Below are 13,259 nucleotides of genomic sequence, written 5' to 3' on the forward strand. Positions count from 1 at the left end.
TCCCTCCCCCTCCTCTCTCTCTCTCCCTCTCTCTCTTCCTCTCTCTCTCTTTCTCTCCCTCCCCCTCCTCTCTCTCTCTCTCTCTCTCTCTCTCTCTCTCTCTCTCTGTCCAAAACCAAATGGCCATCTCTGTTGTGTAGTAAAGAGCAAACACGGAGTGCAGCGGCACAAAGCCTCGGTGGTTGCATTCGATCCAGAAACACTTAATGAGGGATCGTGTGTCTTGCCAGAAACATTGTCTGGAAGGGGCTGTGAGAGCAATGTGCATCAGCGCCCGTGGTGAGGGGAGAGAGAGAGGCGTAATGGTGGCCAGGTGAAATTGCTCCCAATGCACGGATGTGATGATGGTGCGGGCGCATTGTTCTGTTCCGAGTGAACTTGAGCTCATCCAGAGAGGACACAGTCCCAAATTAGATTATTTGCATAAAAGCCCTGTAAGTGGTGTCATAAGCCTCACCCTCGCATTTTGTTTTGTTGTGTCATCCATTTTAGTGAATGCATTTTAAGTACATGTGTATTTTAGTGTCTTCATTCATTATACACATTTACAAACAGGTCATATACTAGCTACATTGATGCATAAATGCAAATAGAGTGTGTGTGTGTGTGTGTGTGTGTGTGTGTGTGTGTGTGTAGTGTAGTGTAGTACATATGCATTGCAAGCAGAATGTGTATATTTTGTGGTTGTGCACGGTGCTCTTCGCCCTCTCCACCACATCTAAGCAATAGAATGAGAAAGAGAAGATAGAAGATAGCAGGACAGGGGTGGGTGGGTGGAGGGGGTAGTAGGAGGCAAGAGAGGCAGGATTGGTTGGTGGTGGAAGGAAGGATAGATGGATGGATGGATGGATGGATGGATGGGGGTTGTGGAGGTAGAGGCAGCTGCAGCTGGGCCGGCTGAAAGTGCTGCATTGAGCTGCATAATTAATCCAGTGGGAGGGACTAGGGGAGGGTCTAGGGGCGGGGCCTGGGAGAGCCCAGAGAGGAGAGGGGAGATCACTACCACTCTCTGTGCTCTGGGAGAACCATCTCTTCATCTCTATTGAGTATGTGTGTATGTGCATCCATCCATCTATGTATCTTTCTATCTATCTATCAGTATATCTATCTATCTATCTATCTATCGGTATATCTATCTACTGGTCTATCTATTTATTTATCTATCTATCTACAGTATCTATCTATCAGTGTATCTGGAGGTATCAAATTGGAAAAACATGTGTGAAGACAACTGGCTGGATGTGAATGGCTGACTCCTGTGTCAAGAGACTTCAATATTTTGCCAAATCTCTAGTCAAAAGGCAACATTCATGTCCCAGTATCTGATCCAGTGGCTACTAATTTATTTGACCAGCATATTCCCATTCTAGAAAAATAAGCAGCAGGAATGAACAGTGCAGTGAGCTGGACAAAACCTCACCTAATGGATTTAGAACCTTACATTACAGCTCAAGGAGGCTATCAAGCTAAGATGCATTTCATCGCATCACCTTCTGAAAGGATATGGAACAGCAATGGAAAGAGTGTATACTGTACATTAAGTCAGATTACACACCCAACCACAACATATCTTTCCATGAATCTTAATGACCATTTCTGACAGTTCAAAGATTATAGAATGTGATTTATGGAGTCATAAGGAAAAATACAAATGCATGCATTGTGCTGCTAGTGTTTCTGTTTCCTCTTGAAACCACAAAAGTCTGGTTACTCATTGGGTTATCAGTTTCACAGACCCTCTCCATGTTGTGCGTCTGCTTAGTTATCAGCTTCTTTAGGGTTCTTCATCATCACAGTCACTTGTTCCCATTTTTTTAGTCAGGATTTAAATGTACTACTTACGTTTAAATGAAAGTAATAATTCAGATACTTCACTTCACATACAGTATATTACATATATAACACACATGGGTGGAGTAAAATTCTCAGACCTGTGCTGCTGCATTTCATGTATCGAATGGCACACAATCACATTTATCCATCTACACACAGTGCAAGCTATCGCTTTAGTTACAGTATGCCATGAGTGTGCAGTGTTTGGCTACTCTCTCTCTCATATTTGGTGTGAATTGTCTATTAGGCAAATTTTCGGGAGTTGGAGGTGAACCAAAAGACAAATTTGGTCCTATTATGTAACTCACAAGTTTGTGCCCAGCCTTGTTTACCGGTTCCTGGGTATGTGAGGACCATTAGAAACAGCCGGCAGTCTTATGTGCTTTGTTCAATCTGACAAGGCACATAAAAACATAATTGCATGATTACTTGTTCCCAGTGAGACTAAATATGTCCTATAGGCATATAATACCCTGGGGCCTGGCACAGAATGGGGTGCAGGCCAAGAGCACTTGATGGCTTATTTGCAGAAGGATAGCGGTTGTAGCTTGGGAGGAATAAGCAAAGGTATTTGTGAGGATATGATTGTCATTACTTTGGATTGGTATTGATAGTGTGGCCGTTAATGTTTTATGTCACTTTGGATAAAAGTGGCTGCTTAATACCATAACCATGACCATACTCCACTCCATGTCATCTCTTAGCCAAACATGCCTTGGATATAAGTTTGTGTTACAGTGTCTCTCAAAGATGAAAGAAAGGAAATTGTTCAAAATAGTTTTACAAGCACATTCAGCACTGTTTCCACAACCTTATTTTGAAGACTGATCATGCTCATATTATGCTCATGCAAACTTAACTAGCTAACTAAAGTCTACTTTCAAGGCAGGTTAAAAAAGGACCTTTCTCCAGGCTGTTCCAGATTAATGTTCCAGAGTAATGTAGAGGAGATATCTGTGATTTTTGTTTTTAAAAAGTGACATTTAATAGTCAAAAGGAGTACAACTCTTCAGTTGTATCCATCATGAATGTTCTTTCTGAACATTATTTGTTTATACAACTGCTGTAACTCTTATAATGGTATGGCATTAGGCCTATAATGTTCTTATTTGAATCTGATGTATGTTCACAAATAACGTTAGTGTTGCCTCAGGCACCTTATTTTGCACACTGACACAGCAGAAGGCTGATAGCTATCCAATTGCCTTGGAGTTACAAACAAGGAATCAATTTATACTGTTTTCTTCTTGCTCTGGATTGATTGTTGGTCTAAGTCTAATGTGAAGTGCTTGTTCTTAATGTGGCTACATGAACTGAGAAGGTGTGAAAGGATGCTAAAACTGCATGTCAGATGTAAATGTACGTTTATTGTATCCATGGATTCAAGTTTATGACAGTGTAGGATAAAGTAGGCCAACATGTATGACATTAACAACCTTGAGATACCTAAGCTAATATATATAAAGATATAGATACCCAAATACACACAGGAGATAGAGAGAGAGAGAGAGAGAGAGAGAGAGAGAGAGAGAGAGAGAGAGAGAGAGAGAGAGAGCTGTCATGAAGTTCGTCCTTACTATAACATTGTATTGTATTCCGTGAATTCTTTAACGCATAGCCTGTGTAGGCAACTACAGAACACGACTGTTACATAAGTGGGCTACAATTAAGGGCACAGGAGCGTTGGCTACGGTTAACGTAAGATAGCGAAGCACCGAGCCGTCGTTTTGAATAGTCCACCAAGATGTATGGAATATGAGCAGTCACAAATACCATGGGATTAGCCGACAACACATTGGTTCTTTCTATAGTATCGTGAAGCCTATATAGCCACTTTACCAATCAAATGGCAAGGATAACGTGAAAAAGCATGGACATTAAATCTCGCGACAAATCAACTCACTGCAGCATGTATCCGGGGTCTACATTCATTGGGGCAACCACGTTTCTGTGAGCGACAGCGCGTTTTGTCGCAGTGCGAAGAGACATATATCGGCTTACTGATTTTTAATAGGACATAAAAATAGCACAACATTCACAACATCCATGATGCATACGTTATATCACCCTCTTTGTCTCCTTTCTCGCGTCTATCCATGGAGATTCCCTTCGTCTGCGCAGAAAATGTAACCTTATTTAATTATTTAGGCATTTTCCGCCTCAGTCGTGTGTTCAAAGACTCTCGTAGGTCTTACTCGATCACCCGAAACACCTGCAAATTAAGAGCTTTAGATTCTTTCTAGTGTTCCAGTTTAAAACCCTCTACCTCGGCAACACTCACTAAATCCCAGCGGAGCTGTCCAAGACATGGTGCTGAAAGTCGGCGCAGATGAGTCAATGCACCAATTTGAGCAGCGGAAAAGGAACTGACTGATGAAACATACGGGCAAATTCGTTTACACCGCTGGGCAAAATACTTCAGCCTATGCACAGAAGATATTGAACGTTGATAAGAGTGTTGAGAACGTTAAGGATTAGTATAGTCTTCATTGGTCTTTGTTAGTCAGTCAAACAAGTCAAATTTGTGGTATAGCCTACGGTACAAAAGTTCAATGTGGTAGCCTACCAATAAAGTAATAATTGGAACTAATGGTATGATAAAGGCCTAACTCATGACGAACAATTGCATTTCGTGTGCTGCTGGTGAATATTAACATGGATTAATATGAACATGATGATATGGGAACTAATAAGCATACCGTACTTCAGAAAATGCTTTGAATAATGCTCAGCAGGGTCATAATGTTACGAATTAAAGTAAAAGACTAAACATAGAGTAGATCTTTCTTCTTTTAATTATAAGTGAGAGCATTCAATGACTGTCCCACATACTTCTCCTATCCTCTGTGCCAGGATGCTTTTGAGGTCATTTTGTAATTTGGGTTTTAATGAAACAGTAATTGAATAGGACTCCTTCTATTTTACAAGTGATCTCTCAGTTAATTATCAGAAGGCACTCAGGTCAAAGCCTTTAATCACATCAGGAGATACAGCAGCTAATTGAACACAAAAGACACACAAAAGACACACAAATGGGGTCTTCAATTAAATGTGTCTGTCATTCATAATATGGAATCAGCATATACCTATAACCTTTTGTTGTTTTCAAGTGCACAGGATAATTTGCAGTTCCATAAATTGAAATGACATCTTAATCTGTTGGTGTCACTGAACTCACCAAGAGTACATTCCAGATCCCAGAAACAAACGGAAATCACATGGCCTGTGATATTGCTGTTCTGTCATCCCTCCTTATCTTGCCTGCTGATTTGGAATTAATGGGGCTATTTGTTTGAATGTTGAGGAGCATGGCACTGGTCGCATGAGGGAATTCTTCCCACTGAAACGGCAAATGACATGATTCTGGCAGAGCTGTTGGACTTTACTAATGACAGGATGTGAAGGACTGTAAATTAATACACACTGTGGTATCAGGATGCTGTCTATTGACCATCTATTGACCACCACCCTAACTGATCTAATCTTTGTGTGAAGTCTCCCATTTAGGCGACATACAATATAGCCTACTGTGCTGTACATTCAAGCAGACATGTCACATCAGACTCACGCTAATGTGCATATACCTTTTTTTCTAAAACAGGGAATAATGTAACTCTTTCTGACTCCCTGGCTTGCCATAATGTAAGATGATAAAGTTGTGGTAGACCTACAGTATAGTAGAAATGCATTTAAAAACCCTATTTGCCTTGGGAAATTGCTTCTACTCGGCCCTTAAAAAACGTATTGACCAGTCACTCCTGTACAAGAAACCAGTTCCTTATCCACAGCGAGATTTATTCATGGGAACTGGCTCTCCGCTGTACGGACCGACATTCTTATGTAGTTCTCGATGTTAAGCGTATAATTCCGGGTCAGCGTGCAAGCAAATGCAGGCTGCTCTTGAATAATTGATCCTCTCGGAAAATCATGTGCGCCTCCCCAAAGACTCGTGGCCTCCACGCTCCTCTCCCCCCTCCCCCCCCCCCCCCCCCGGCTCCTGCCATCTAGCCAGCCAGCCTGCCAGCCGGCCGTCTGCACCCAGCAGCCAGGGAGCACGCGGCCGCGGCCACCCGTAACAAGCCAGGGCCGCGCAGTGTGGCGGTGGCAATTCAAAAAAGAGGGGGGGAGGGAGCATGTAATGTGACTCTGGCCACTTACACAAACCCAAATCCTGTTAGCTGTGCTGCAATGCAGGGGTGCTACATAGAGATATGAGGCCTAGCCATTTGAAAACAGTGTGGCGGTACTGTAGTGGACTGCGGGTTTACTGTACCACTGTGTGTGCTCCACGTCTCAATGTCCAGTGTAATGTTGGGTTTTGAAATTACAACTCTGAAACAGCTAGCAACCCTTCCTGTAGATAGAGCGTGCTAGCTAAACCAGTCACGATTGCAAGCTGTTTGCAAATCAGTGTGCTCTCCAAATGTTTTTTTCTTTTCTTCTTTTAATGTCAAATTCCTTACATTATAAGCCATACGGGTCTAAATAGACTCCCGCCCATCCGTATATCAGTGGGAACAGCAAGCTGGTATGGCGGAACAAAACAGCATCTTACAAAAGCTTATTCAGAGAGGGCCCACAGTGTCAGGCCACATGGCAGATTGCTGACGGTGGGGGGGCCCTGTCTGTCAGCAGAATCCCTCTCTGTTTTCCTCTCTCTCACACACACACACACACACACACACTCTCTCTCACACACACACACAAGCACTCTCTCCAAGCACTCTCTCTTCATCTATCACTCTTCGTCTCTCTCTCTTCATTTCTCGTCCCTCCCTTGTTCTCTCTCTTTCTCTGAAAGTTTGCTGATATGCAGTAATGACTTTGCTAAACAAATCTGGGTGTGACAGACCTTGCAGCATAAAGTGCTTTTTCTGCGTGGACACTGCACTGCTGAAGCTTCAAGCTGATCTTCCCTGCATGTTGTCTGTCCGTGTTTACACGTTCATGTTTAAAATGGAAACATTTCACACTTGACACTATTGAGTGCAATATCCATAAACACTGTTTGGGCAGGAGTTCATAACATCCAACCACTTGAGAATAGAAATCTTAAGATGTCTACATGGAATTGGTGGTAAACCAGTCTTGCCAAAGCATGTTCTCTGTACAGTATGTAATCATACTTGGGCAAATGTGGCTAATATCCAATCACTTAATAATACGGTACCAAGCTCGAGATCCTTATATTGACAGAATAGTAATCCGATCTTGCCAAAGCATGTTCTCTCATATACTGTACAGCATTTTCACACATGTTTGATCTAGTTGCCATATTTAACTGCCGCATAAGCATCAAAAGCACATTCTAATAGGGCATCCGTATGTGTGTGGGAGACAGCATATGTTTGGGTCCAGTGCCACACAGAGATAGTCGCTGCACTGAGGAGATGATAGCACGAGGCCACTGGCGTGAACAGCCTGCCAACGCACAGGGATCGGCGTCAGTTTCGCCATTACCACTGAGTCGCAGGGTCTCACAAACAAGCCCAAGCGCTGAGACAAGTGCAGAAAAGGGCAATGCCTGGCATGGGTATTTATCAAACAGACTGTGGACAGACTGTGGACTCTACAGTGAGGATTGTCAAAATAACAATATGATTGGATATTGCACACATTTAGCCTTGAAATGCCAATACCAATCAGACATACCCCCGGTCAGTCAGACACTGACCCTTAGTGCTTTTCCCACATCTGGATAACAAAATGGTCAAGTGACAAAAGACACCTATCAGTCAGAGTAAGTCTGGCTGTCGTCAATCAATAACCTACCAAGAGAGAGTTTTCATTAGCGCAACGATTGACACCTTGTCAACTGCAGACATGCATATATGTTGCAATGTATATGTGAAGTACTGAAGAAATGCAGGTCATTTAACAGTACTGTATAGGGAGGCCAGTTAAGGAGTGTGTGCTCTCAGATTGCTCACCTGCTGGGTTTAGATGGAGAACCTGCGTTGGCCTCAGTGGGGGTGCCTGTGGGCCAATACATGCTGAAATGTGTTTCTAGTCCCCCATATACACTGGGCGACATCTCATTTGTAACCCAATTTCCATCTTTGAAAAAGACCTGAGATGTGAGGAGAGAGAGAGAGAGAGAGAGAGAGAGAGAGAGAGCAGAAACCTATGTTAAAAAAACCAGAAACAAAATAAACTGATGACAATAGTAAGATTACTCTATTTTGAATAGCAATTTATGCTTTTTACATCAATCCATACTAAACTGCTGTATACTTTCATGGACATTTGGAGCCAATTTGTGGATAACCTTTTTGTAAGAAATGCACACCTACTGCTGCTTTTCTGTTTGCAATGTGCCATGAACCTCTAGCCTATAATGGGCCCAAAGGGAGACACATTTGGGACGCTTAAGCTGAGGAAGGTGATCCAATATTAACAATTTAAAGAGGAGTAGAAAGACAACTCTGTGTGATTGCCTATTTGTTCCGTCACACTCCTTTTATGTTTCTTTCTCTCCCCCCCTTGTGTATGAGCGCTGACAGAGAGGCTAATTTCATTAGGTAGCTCTTGGTTTGAGGCAGTCATTCTGCAGACTTGGATTCGTGTGTGCGTCTAGGTGTGTCTCTGTGTTGAGACACACCTAGACGCACACACAAATCCAAGTCTACATATATATACTGTATATGTGTGTGTGTGTGTGTGTGTGTGTGTGTGTGTGTGTGTGTGTGTGTGTGTGTGTGTGTTATTATGTCGGTGATTTTGTTGATTTGTATTTGCCTGTGTGCACACAAGACTGTTTGCTTCTCCCCTTGAACAGCCTGGTGCTGACATATTGATGGTTGATTAGATTCAAGTGATAAAATATGAAAAATAGTGACAAAATATTGAATGTCTATGGCAGAGCTTGAAAATGGCATTCTGGTTGCTGCTACTTATGAAACATTTGTCACTATTCTGTCACCACACATTCGGAGTAGTCCCTTTTGTGCAGATGAAGCTGCATATACACTGTTTTGACACTATGAAGTGATCATAATGACGATCTCTAAAGCCTTTTCTGTCAAATAAATATATTTAAAACGGCCTTAAACGGAATATAACTACGAAAATGCTTCATTTGGATAAGTGATAGTAATGCAAATAGTCAACAGTCTGCATATGTTTCCTCGATGTAGAGAGCCCCCACAAGACTCTAGATATCGTAATGCCCGTTTCATGATGCGAATATTGAAAACATCAATCTGAGCAACAACTGGCTACTTTACAATGAAGTGGCCTCTTGGTGGTGTAGTATTAAAATGTACTGTAAGTGGAGTCTAGCTGTTTTCTGCCTGTTGGAAGATTTTCCACACGATTCAGAGAATCTCTTGATACTCCATGCACAGAGAGATTAAAGCATAGCAAGGGGATAGTCTTAATTGAAAAGAGGAAGCAGCTAGAATTTAAAATCAAAATGGTGATACAATATAGCAATGTGATGCAATTCAGTCCCTCATCACTGGATCTTGCACACAATCAGCAATCAAGATCTTGATTAAAAGTTTCACATTATGGTTTAGAAACATTATCTCCACACACATATATCTTCAGACATTCATAGTAAATTATGCTTATTGGAGGCATATGCAAATATCCAGGCCTGATCTAACAAAATGGCAGAATTGTTCTGTGCATCTACTGTATGTCATCTAATTGGCAGTGTCCAGATGAGTGTTCCCCGGGTTACGGGTAACTGTTACTATCAAATTGCTTAGATGTTGTCTTCTAAACTCATTAAGAACCCCAACTATGACAGATATTTTGATTTGTATGAATATTCTGACATCAACTGTGTCATGTATGCGCTGCTGGTCACTAATGGTTTATCCTTTTCTTCCCCCTCCAGATTTCACTGTGATTATCCAACAACCACGGACCACATTTCCATTGTGAGTACTTGTCTATCTGTCCATGTTTAGGTTTTCACTATCATGTGAAATTTATCCTGACACATTAGAAATGCACATACTAAATGGCATACATGGCTGATAACAAGAAAGGCTTTGCGGTCCCTCAATTTATGTCATATCATTATGCTGGTGGGTAGCTGAAGCAAGTATCATCTTTTATTACATCAGACACTGAATTTATGGCAACATGGGTTATTCAACACATTTCCTCGGATTGTGCCAGCAGGAATTATCTTGTCTGTTGAGAAATTCAGAGTTAAAGGGTGTTGTTGTCAAGACGTTTTGAAATATATAAGGCCTGAGGAGTGCCTTCCCTAATGAAAAAAACAACCTGACCAGCTTACAGTAAGCTGGTTTGCTGGTTGACCAGCTTGTTTGACCACCCTATGATGGTTGACCTGCCAGACCAGCAAAACACTTGCAAAAACATACCTTCAGATGGTTTACCCAGCTTCGGATGGTAATTCAGCTGTTTTTGCTTGTGGCCTTACCAGCTTATGTTGGCCATTCTAGCAAACCAGCATGACTATTTTACACTAACAATGGCAAGCTTGGCAAGCTGGTCACCAGCAAGACCATCTATCTTACACCAGTTGTATCCCACATGACAAGCTGGTCACACCAGCATGGCCAGCTTCCTCAGATGGTCACACCAGCATGTCCACCTGGGGACCCCACCAGCAACCAGAGCTGGAAGAAAACCAGCAAAAAAACAGCTACCAGCATCAGCTGGTATACAGCTGTTTCCAACAGGGTTATCACTGTGCTTAACAACCTGACTGTACCCCACTACACCCCTTTTGTCTCCGTCACAGCATCTATCATTTTATTTCCATTCATATCATTCATATTTTCATACATATTCACCAGACTCAGTCCCACTTCTGAGATACACTGTAGGTGTGCATTCTGTCTGAAAGAGGACAATACATCTAAATACTGCCAGGGGTAAATGTATTCATTGCAACATTTCCACTCATACTACATTATTCAATAGTTTGACGCTGTGATTTTATTGAAAAGTGTTTTATTATTATTATTATTCCACATCATATTAACCTATCATGTTCATGCATTTGACAATTCTGAGGTTGGAGAGATAGGTGTATATGTTTAATAAATATAATAAAAGTATAAAATATATTAACTCAAATCAACCACCAAGCAGCAGTGGTGACACCAAATCATGTAGAGCCATTATGCTCTAAAATATGTAAATCATTCACAACAAGAATAAATTCTCCTCAACAACATGTTGTAGTTTATCCAGAGCAAGACTCCCTATTGGCACTGCAGACTCCAGCAAAGTCCCATTATTTATTATGAAGTATGCTGTGTAGGAGGCTGATTAATTAGAGTAATTTCAATGATGGATAGTTGCCTTCATGCCATATCAGGTTAATAAAGCTCAGAAGAAATATTTTCCAGAGAGAAATTTTCTCCGCCATGCTTTACGATGCCAGACAGGTTACTGTAGTTTCTCTTTATCTTGGTGCTTGACTAGAGAGGCCACCATGGTGTTTTGATGGACTTAGAGCTCTGGGAGTGCATGTGATGTTGAGTGTTGACGTAGGACTGTATGATATACGACTGGGAGATGGGAGTGGGGTAGCCTTTTTCTTCCAGAAAAAAATGTGTTGTTCGTCACACACTCTCGAAGTCATGTCCAGTATGGTCTCACGTGGTCAGGGTAGGGAAGAGTAGATGTTTGCTGTTCGGTCCCATATGACATGGGTGCGCCAAGTGAACAAATTGGTTGATGTTGATGAAGCTGATTCTGATGATGGTGTGGATGATGATGGTGTGGATGATGATGTTGGTGGTGGTGATGATGTTGATGATGATGATGTTGATGATGATGGTGTTGTTGCTGTTGTTCTTGATGATGATGATGATGATGATGATGATAAGAATCATGATTAGTTTTGTTCATGATAGTGCTACTTAGAGGACAGCAATGTTGACTAATTGACTTTGAATGTCTTTTCAAATATCAATAAGGTGTTTGCAATACCCTAGTAGTCCAAGATGCCCTTGGTGCGAGCACACATGCTTGCTGTAGCAGAAACGGTGGCTGTGAGCTCCATCTAAACCGTCTCGCTTCATAAGTTCTTGCACTCATGCAGCTGGGGCTGCCCATGTGTGTCACAAATCCAGCCGCGCTCAATAACCCTTAGTCACTATGATGCCGCGCTAGCCCAGGCATGCAGGGCTGTTTGTCATTTCAACACCGAAATAAGAAACTGGACACAGTAATGGATGTTTCTACATTTTGCAACAGTTTTCATTTTCATTCACAGCATGGAAGATCTCTCGAGTACCATAAACCACAGAAACTAGACATTACATAACAGCTCAAAATATGAGAACAGAAAGCATTTAGCTTATGTTCCTCCGAAGCGGTGACAAAAACGAATATAGGTCGGCCCTTAGCAGCTCTCCCCATGTGAAAGTGGCAATTCATTATTGAGCGATTTCTCTACGTTGCAGGAACGAAGGCACCACCGTCAGTGTCATGTTCTTTAACGCCTTGGATCATTCTTTGTCAATAGCTGAGAAAATCTTTTAACATGCAAAACATGATCAAAGGATTTATATATTTATTTTTAGGGGGGGGGGGAACCCCATCTCGTTATCATTTAACACAGAAAGCATTTGGAGAAAGGCAATCTCATTGTACTTTCTGGCACGCCTGTAATGGCCAAGCCATTTATTGATTCCATTTTCAAGTGCTCATTGGGAGCTGTTAAGAAAGCCATCCCTCTTAAGGCGGGGATGATCATTTTTCATGACACCACGGAAGCCTGAAGGGAGCCCTCTCCCTCACCCCTTGTGTGGCTGCTCTGTTAATGTGACGAGATCGTAGTAACAAATGCAAACCTCACTGTAGAGCGAACATTTGATGGAAACAGTATGTCTGCACTGCATGTTGCATGAGCGGTGATGAAGCGCTAAGTTATTTAGTCGGAATATATGGCGTTGCCACGTGGACTTTAGATCACAACTCACACCCATCTGAATAAAGGTTGTTCACACGGGCTAGAATATAACCAAGAAATGTGACTACCTTCTTTAATATAAGACTACCACAGCGGTGGAGGTGTATTAGATTAACATTCCTTCCAAAGATCATAGCAATATGGTCTGAAATGCAAAAAGGATAATGGAAATGATGAACCAGTGTGAGGTGCATAATAATTGGTCTGTTATTTATGTAACACAGTCATGCTCGTGTCTGAAACATGGGAAGCATCCCTGTGAGCGCTCTCTTGCTCTCATTCTCTCTCTCTCTCTCTCTTGCTCTCTCTCCATTCCTCTCTCTCTCTCTCTCTCACTCGCTTTCCCTCTCTTCCTCACACACTGCTGCACAGGCTCTTCTGCTGCAGTGAGTTCCCAGCCACTCCCCTCCCCCTTTCCATTTTTTTTCCTCTCCACGTCCGACACGGTCTCTCCCGCCTGACTCCCTCTCTATCCCGCTCTCCTCTTAACAGTCTGTCCTCAGAAATCCCCCCTCTC

At 42.2% G+C, this 13,259-nt stretch overlaps 1 protein-coding gene across 2 annotated transcripts in view; it reads left to right on the top strand.

Annotated features, from left to right (window-relative positions):
• LOC134087824 (synaptotagmin-2-like) overlaps positions 1 to 13,259 on the top strand; it is a 38,989-nt gene that overhangs the window by 2,294 nt on the left and 23,436 nt on the right. For both annotated transcript variants that reach the window (XM_062541586.1, XM_062541588.1), the window contains exon 2: positions 9,680 to 9,722. The gene's annotated coding sequence lies outside the window, so the exon portion shown is untranslated. The remainder of the gene's footprint in view (positions 1 to 9,679; positions 9,723 to 13,259) is intronic.

The sequence above is a fragment of the Sardina pilchardus genome, chromosome 7 (assembly GCF_963854185.1).
Source record: "Sardina pilchardus chromosome 7, fSarPil1.1, whole genome shotgun sequence".
Taxonomy (NCBI): domain Eukaryota; kingdom Metazoa; phylum Chordata; class Actinopteri; order Clupeiformes; family Clupeidae; genus Sardina; species Sardina pilchardus.